Genomic DNA, 8,149 nt, shown 5'->3' with positions numbered 1-8,149 from the left:
AATCACGATTAGCCGTGTCCTCGGTTATGGACATCTTGAGTATCTGGTATTTGAATTATTGGTTGATCTCATCACCCTATTTAATGAAATTGTTGGGTTATTAATAATTTGGGATTGAGTTGGAGGAACCTTCTCAATAATTTTCAACGAACTTTGTAGTAAATAAAATATATTCCTTTGTTGTAGGGAAAAATTGGCTTTATGCAAAATTAAACTTAGAGCCTCCACCAGCGATATATGCATGTAGTGATAGCCATTATTCAGCATTGCTCTACAGTGTGAAATTTGCCAATACATTCAATGTATTGACCTACATGGCTGCAACGTCTCATGTTGCAGGAATCTTACGACGAGTAAGTGATACGTTAGGGTTACGTTGTCTACACTCAACTTTGCCGTTGGTGTTGTTGGGACTCCACAACTTTGTTGTTACTTCCGCTATATGGATTGAGGTAATAGTATTTACGTTACTTTTATACATGTGATTTACCTCTGTTATAAATCCTCGAGTACTGTGTGTGTCAGCATACCGATCCAGGGATGACACTTAAGCACAGAGACTTCGATCCATTCAGGTCTGGTCGCTACAGGAATGCAGTTTTGTTATCCATCTGCTAGATTTCATAAAATGTGGCAATTGCTAACATGATTCAGATAGACTTAAGCATCGATACGAGTGAGAAAAATCTCATCGTAGTCAGCACCTTGAACTTGTAGAAAACCTTTTGCGACAATTCGAGCTTTGTAGATAGTTACACTACTATCAGCGTCCGTCTTCCTCTTGAAGATCCATTTATTCTCAATGGCTCGCTGATCATCGGGCAAGTCAATCAAAGTCCACACTTTGTTCTCATACATGGATCCCATCTCAGATTTCATGGCCTGAAGCCACTTTGCGGAATCTGGGCTCATCATCGCTTCCTCATAGTTCGTAGGTTCGGCATGGTCTAGTAACATGACTTCCAGAACAGGATTACCGTACCACTCTGGTGCAGATCGTACTCTGGTTGACCGAAGAGGTTTGGTAGTAACTTGATCCGAAGTTTCATGATCATCGTCATTAGCTTCCTCACTAATTGGTGTAGGAATCACTGGAACTGATTTTTGTGATGAACTACTTTCCAATTTGGGAGAAGGTACAATTACCTCATCAAGTTCTACTTTTTCCTCCCACTCACTTCTTTCAAGAGAAACTCCTTCTCTAGAAAGGATCCATTCTTAGCAACGAATATCTTGCCTTTGGATCTGTGATAGAAGGTGTACCCAACAGTCTCCTTTGGGTATCCTACGAAGACACATTTCTCCGATTTGGGTTCGAGTTTACCAGGTTGAAGCTTTTTCACATAAGCATCACAGCCCCAAACTTTAAGAAACGACAACTTAGGTTTCTCGCCAAACCATAGTTCATAAGGTGTCGTCTCAATGGATTTAGATGGTGCCCTATTTAACGTGAATGCAGCTGTCTCTAATGCATAACCCCAAAAACGATAGCGCTAAATCAATAAGAGACATCATAGATCGCACCATATCTAATAAAGTACGGTTACGACGTTCGGACACACCATTACGCTCTGGTGTTCCAGGTGGCGTGAGTTGCGAAACTATTCCACATTGTTTCAAATGAAGACCAAACTCATAACTCAAATATTCTCCTCCACGATCAGATCGTAGATACTTTATTTTCTTGTTACGATGATTTTCCACTTCACTCTGAAATTCTTCGAATTTTCAAATGTTTCAGACTTATGTTTCATTAATTAGATATACCCATATCTGCTTAAATCATCTGTGAAGGTCAGAAAATAACGATACCCGCCGCGAGTTTCAACACTCATCGGACCACATACATCGGTATGTATTATTTCCAACAAGTCTATTGCTCGCTCCATAGTTCCGGAGAACAGAGTCTTAGTCATCTTGCCCATGAGGCATGGTTCGCAAGCATCAAGTGATTCATAATCAAGTGATTCCAAAAGCCCATTGGCATGGAGTTTATTCATGCGCTTTACACCAATATGACCTAAATGGCAGTGCCACAAATAAGTTGCACTATCATTATTAACTTTGCATCGTTTGGCTTCAATAGTATGAATATGTGTATCACTACGATCGAGATTCAATAAACCATTTATATTAAGTGTATGACCATAGAAGGTTTTATTCAAGTAAATAGAACAACAATTATTCTTTGATAAATGAATAACCGTATTGCAATGAACATGATCCAATCATATTCATGCTCGACGCAAACACCAAATAACATTTATTTTAGGTTCAACACTAATCCCGAAGGGAGTGTGCGATGGTGATCTTATCAACCTTGGAATCACTTCCAACTCACATCATCACCTCACCCTTAACTAGTCTTTGTTTATTTTGCAACTCCCGTTTCGAGTTACTACTCTTAGCAACTGAACCAGTATCAAATACTGAGGGGTTGCTATAAACACTAGTAAAGTACACATCAATAACATGTATATCAAATATACCTTTGTTCACTATGCCATCCTTCTTATCCGCCAAGTATCTAGGGCAGTTCCACTTCTAGTGACCATTTCGTTTGCAGTAGAAGCACTCAGTTTCAGGCTTGGGTCTAGCTTTGGGCTTCTTCATGGGAGTGGCAACTTGCTTGCCATTCTTCTTGAAGTTCCCTTTCTATTCCTTTGCCCTTTTACTTGAAACTAGTGGTCTTGTCAACCATCAACACTTGATGCTTTTTCTTGATTCCTACGTTCGCCGATTACAGCATCGCGAAGAGCTCGAGAATCATTTTCGTCATCCCTTGCATATTATAGTTCATCACGAAGTTCTAGTAGCTTGGTGATAGTGACTAGAGAACACTATCAATCACTATATTATCTGGAAGATTAACTCCCACTTGATTCAAGAGATTGTAGTACCCAGACAATCTGAGCACATGCTCACTGGTTGAGCTATTCTCCTCCATCATGTAGGCAAAGTACTGTCAGAGGTCTCATACCTCTCGATGAAGGAAATATGCCCTAGAGGCAATAATAAAGTTATTATTTATTTCCTTACATCATGATAAATTTTTATAATTCATGCTAGAATTGTATTAACCGGAAACTTATTAGTACATGTGTGAATGCATAGACAAAACAGAGTGTCCCTAGTATGCGTCTACTTGACAATCTTGTTTATCTAAGATGGTCATGTTTCCTGACTATAGACATGTGTTGTCATTTGATGAACGGAATCACATCATTAGGAGAACGACGTGATGGACAAGACCCATTCATTAGCTTGGCATAAATGATCGTTTAGTTTTATTGCTACTGCTTTCTTAATGACTTATACATGTTCCTCTCACTATGAGTTTATGCAACTCCCGAATACCGGAGGAACACCTTGTGTGCTATCAAATGTCACAACATAACTGGGTGATTATAAAGATTCTCTACAGGTGTCTCCGAAGGTGTTTGTTTGGTTGGCATAGATCGAGATTAGGATTTGTCACTCCGAGTTTCGGAGAGGTATCTCTGGGCCCTCTCGGTAATACACATCACTAAAAGCCTTGCAAGCAATGTGACTAATGAGTTAGTTGCGGGATGATGCATTACGGAACGAGTAAAGAGACTTGCCAGTAACGAGATTGAACTAGGTATCATGATACCGACGATCGAATCTCGGGCAAGTAACATACCGATGACAAAGGGAACAACGTATGTTGTTATGCGGTTTGACCGATAAAGATCTTCATAGAATATGTAGGAGCCAATATGAGCATCCAGGTTCCTCTATTGGTTATTGACCGGAGATGTGTCTCGGTCATGTCTACATAGTTCTTGACCCCGTAGGGTCCGCACGCTTAACGTTCGATGACGATTTGTATTATGAGTTATGTGATTTGATGACCTAAGTTTGTTCGGAGTCTCGGATGAGATCACGGACATGACGAGGAGTCTCGAAATGGTCGAGAGGTAAAGATCGATATATTGGAAGGCTATATTCGGACATCGGAAAGGTTCCGAGTGATTCGGGTATTTTTCGGAGTACCGGAGAGTTACGGGAATTCGCCGGGGGAAGTAGTGGGCCTTAATGGGCCATACGGGAAAGGAGAGAAGGGCCTCAAGGGGTGGCCGCCCCCCCCCAGGGCAAGTCCGAATTGGACTAGGGAGGGGCGGCGCCCCCCTCTCTTTCCTTCTCCCTCTCCTACTCCTTCCCTCTCTCCCCTCTTGGAAAAGGAAGGGGACTCCAACTAGGATTGAGAATCCTAGTTGGACTCCCCCTATAGGCGCGCCCCTTCTAGGCCGGCCTCCTCCTCCTCCCTCCTTTATATACGTGGCCAAGGGGGCACCCCAAAGCACAACAGACAATCTCTTAGCCGTGTGCGGTGCCCCCTCCACAGTTACACACCTCGGTCATATCGTCGTAGTGCTTAGGCGAAGCCCTGCGCCGGTAACTTCATCATCACCGTCGCCACGCCGTCATGCTGACGAAACTCTCCCTCGGCCTCAACTGGATCAAGAGTAAGATGGACGTCATCGAGCTGAATGTGTGCTGAACACGGAGGTGCCGTTCGTTCGGTGCTAGGTTCGGTCGGATTGTGAAGACGTACGACTGCATCAACCGCGTTGACAAAACGGTTCCGCTTTCGGTCTACGAGGTTACGTGGACTGTCACATCCCTAGCCTTGCTATGCACTTGGACTAGCTTGGTTGCTGCATCATGTCTAAATTTCATTTAAACTTGAAATGGGAATGTTCAGAGCCCTAGCACCAAATGAATTCAACTAGGTTCAAAATAAAATCATTTTCAATGAACCCAAAAATGCCTTCAAAAATGTTCATGATTTCTGAGAAAGGCGAAAACCTCTGCCAACAATGATGGACATATTTCTAGGTCATTTTTGGATTTTTGAGATAATTCATAAGTATTTGAATTTGGACATTCAAATCTTATAAATGTTTTTAAATGTCCAAATAATCCTGGAAGTACTTGGGGGCTGTTGGAAATAATTCAAATAGTTCCTATAAATTTATTTCAGGATTTTATGAAGTGATTTAGTATTTTACTAAATCCAGTAACAAAATAACAAAATAGAAAAATAGAAAAGAAAGGGAAGGAAACTAACCTAGCAGTTACCTGCCTGGCAGCCCAGCTGGCGGCCCAGCCCACCAACCGCCGGGCCGTCTTCAACCTCCTGCCAGTAGGCAGGAGGGCGTGTGTTCCCCGCGCGCGCACACACGCTGCGGCCACCTCCTCTCTCCCTGCCTGCCTGGACGCCTCCCACGAGGCCACGCACCTCCCTGCCTCTCTCTCCCCTCCGTGCTCACTTTCCCCTCCCATGGCTCTCTCCCCTGAGCTCACCCGAGCGCTGCCGTCGACGCCGCTCGCCACCACCGCAGCCACCGTCGTTCCGACGACACCCTAAGCTACCTACGAGCTCCGCATCGTCCCCCTCTTCCTCCTCACCAAGCCGCATGGCGCCGGAAGCCCCTGGATGTCGCCCGCTCCGTCGTTTCGCTCATCGGCCACTGAAGATCGTCATCGTCGATTCGCCGCCCCGAGCGCCTCCCCGAGCCCGCTGAGCATCTCGCCGTTGTTGCTGCCAGACCCGCTGTGAGCCTCCGTGCCGAAACCCTCTCTTCCCCCTCGCGTTCGCGAGCTCCAGGATGGATCTCTGCCGTGGCCGAGAGCTCGGCTCCGCCTCGCATGATGCCGCCGTTGTTCTAGCCACCGCCACTCGCGTCCGAGCCTATCAACGCACTCAGCATGCTCCCAGGAGCCGAGCGCACCCATCCTCTAACCCTCCCGCGCACTATAACACCAAACCCGAGCTTGTCGAACTCCAGCCGCCGCTGCGAGCTCGTCTCCGGCGAGTACAGGCCACCCCAGCCACTGTCGCTCGCCCAGTTGGATGCGGCGCACCTTGAGCTACCCGTAGACGCAAACCACGCGCAGAACCGAGCCCGTAGCTGTTTTCCGGCGAGCTTCCGCCGCAGTTTGAGGTCGCCGCCGACCAAACTCCGGCGGGCTGACGTGGTCGCTTAGTTAGGCGCTAATCACCACTAATCCCTCCCTAACAGACACTCACAAGCGGGCCCCACAGCGGGTCAAATCCCAGTCAACACGGGATTAACTCCCAGTTAACAGTGAGCCAATGACATGTGGGACCAGGTTGTCAGGTTTGACCTGGTCAGCCTCAGCTGACTCGCTGACGTCATGCTTGCACAACGCTGACGCAGTTAAACATTTTCTGGATTTAAAATAATTCAGAAAATTCCAGAAAATTTATCTGTAACTCCAAATTCCAGAAAATTCCAGAAAAAAACATAGAAATTAATTGTAACTCCAAATGAAAAGATTTATATATGAAAAATGATCAGAAAAATCCGATCTATCCATTTGTACCATTTTCATGCATGTTAGAAAAAATTGTAGCTACTGTTTAGGACCAATCATATAAATGGCATTTGAATAATCACATATGGAGTTTGAATTTGGATCTTGCATTCAAACCAACTTCATTTAAATTGTTGTTAGTTGCATTAGCTCAAATCACAGCATATTGCCATGTCATGATCATGCATCATATTGTCGCATTGCATTGATTGTGTTCTTTCTCTGTTGCCGGTGTTTGTTCCCTCTCAGTACACGTGGTTCCGACGATGAGATCGATGACACCGATGAAGAGCTATACTATCTTCAGAAGTGCCAGGCAAGCAAAACCCCCTTGTTCATTCCGATACAATCCCACTCTCTCGCTCCTGCTCTCTTTTACTGCATTAGGACAAGAGCGACTCAACTGTTACATGCTGCGTTAGTTGAACCTCTTTCCTCTGCATGACATGTCATCCACAGTAAATAGATGAAACCCACTAGCATGAGTAGGATTTGTTTGAGCCCTGATGTGCCTACTCATTCATGCTTGTTGTCATGCCTGCTACTGCTTAGAGTTGAGTCAGGTCTGATTCGTCGGGGATGAATTGGAATGTGGTGAACATGTCTTACTGTTGAGAGCTAAGTGTGTGAACACGATTTGGTAAAGGTAGCGGTGAGAGGCCACGTAGGAGTACATGGTGGGTTGTCTCATTGAAACCGTCCTCAGGAACTGAGTTCTGTGTTTGTGATCCATGAACAACTACTACCACACATTGGGCTCCGGGCACTCCAAGCTCTCTCGACTTATTAATCAACCTGATCTCTGTCCAGGAGTTGCAACTAGTTTCTGGTGTTTGTAGGTAGTGTTAGTAGTCTACCAAGTGGCACCCTATACAGGTGGGCTTGGGACAAACTAGGCACCATGGCCGGGTATGCCAAGCGCCGCCCGTTTGGTGGGCTTGGAACCCTGTACACATCGTTTGGGGCCGTGAGCGACACCCCGGCCGGATCTCCTTGCGGATGGAACCCGATAGGCGATAAACCTCGACGAGAGACTTGTGTGGTTAGTCAGGTTGTGGCCGACTCCCTCGCCAGGCTTCCGCTTGAAGGTTGCCGAGATACACGACGTGTACATGGTGGTAAGTGGTGAGAGCGTGTGTGAAGAAGTACACCCTTGCAGGGTTAACATCATCTATTCAAATAGCCGTGTCCACGGTAAAGGACTTCTGGGTTGCCTGTGCAGTTCGTAGATAACTTGAAGTGGATACTCTAAAATGCGCAAGATAAGCGTGAGTGCTATGGATGGCCTTCTCGTAGGGAGACGGGAGCTGATCCATAGTGGTGTATTGATTTGGTGAATATGTGGACTCGTGTGCGCCACCTCAAAAGAGTTACTTGCAGTCGTAGTATAGGATAGCCACCGAGTCAAAGCTGGCTTGCTGCAGTTAAACTCTACCACCCCTTCTGTTGATACCGATGCATATGTAGATAGTTCTGATGTAAGTCTTGCTGGGTACATTTGTACTCACGTTTGCTTAATTTATGTTTTTGCAGAGAGACTTCAGTCTCACTAGTAGTTCCGCGTGGACTTCGCCGTTTAGCTTGTTACCTCAGTTACGATCTTGTGCCCTCGGCAGGGTCTTGTAGATAGTCAGACTTCTCAGCCTTTTCATTTGTAGTTGTCTGTACTCAGACAAGTTAAGCTTCCGCTTGTGCTTGTTGCTTGTATGACTTGAATGTTGGGTCCTCAGACCCATGTTTGTAATATCTGGCTCTTCGGAGCCTAATGAATAAATACTTTGAG

Source organism: Triticum aestivum, chromosome 2D (genome assembly GCF_018294505.1).
Source record: "Triticum aestivum cultivar Chinese Spring chromosome 2D, IWGSC CS RefSeq v2.1, whole genome shotgun sequence".
Taxonomy (NCBI): Eukaryota; Viridiplantae; Streptophyta; class Magnoliopsida; order Poales; family Poaceae; genus Triticum; species Triticum aestivum.
The sequence above is the reverse complement of the archived record's forward strand: the minus strand, read 5'-3'. Positions refer to the sequence as shown.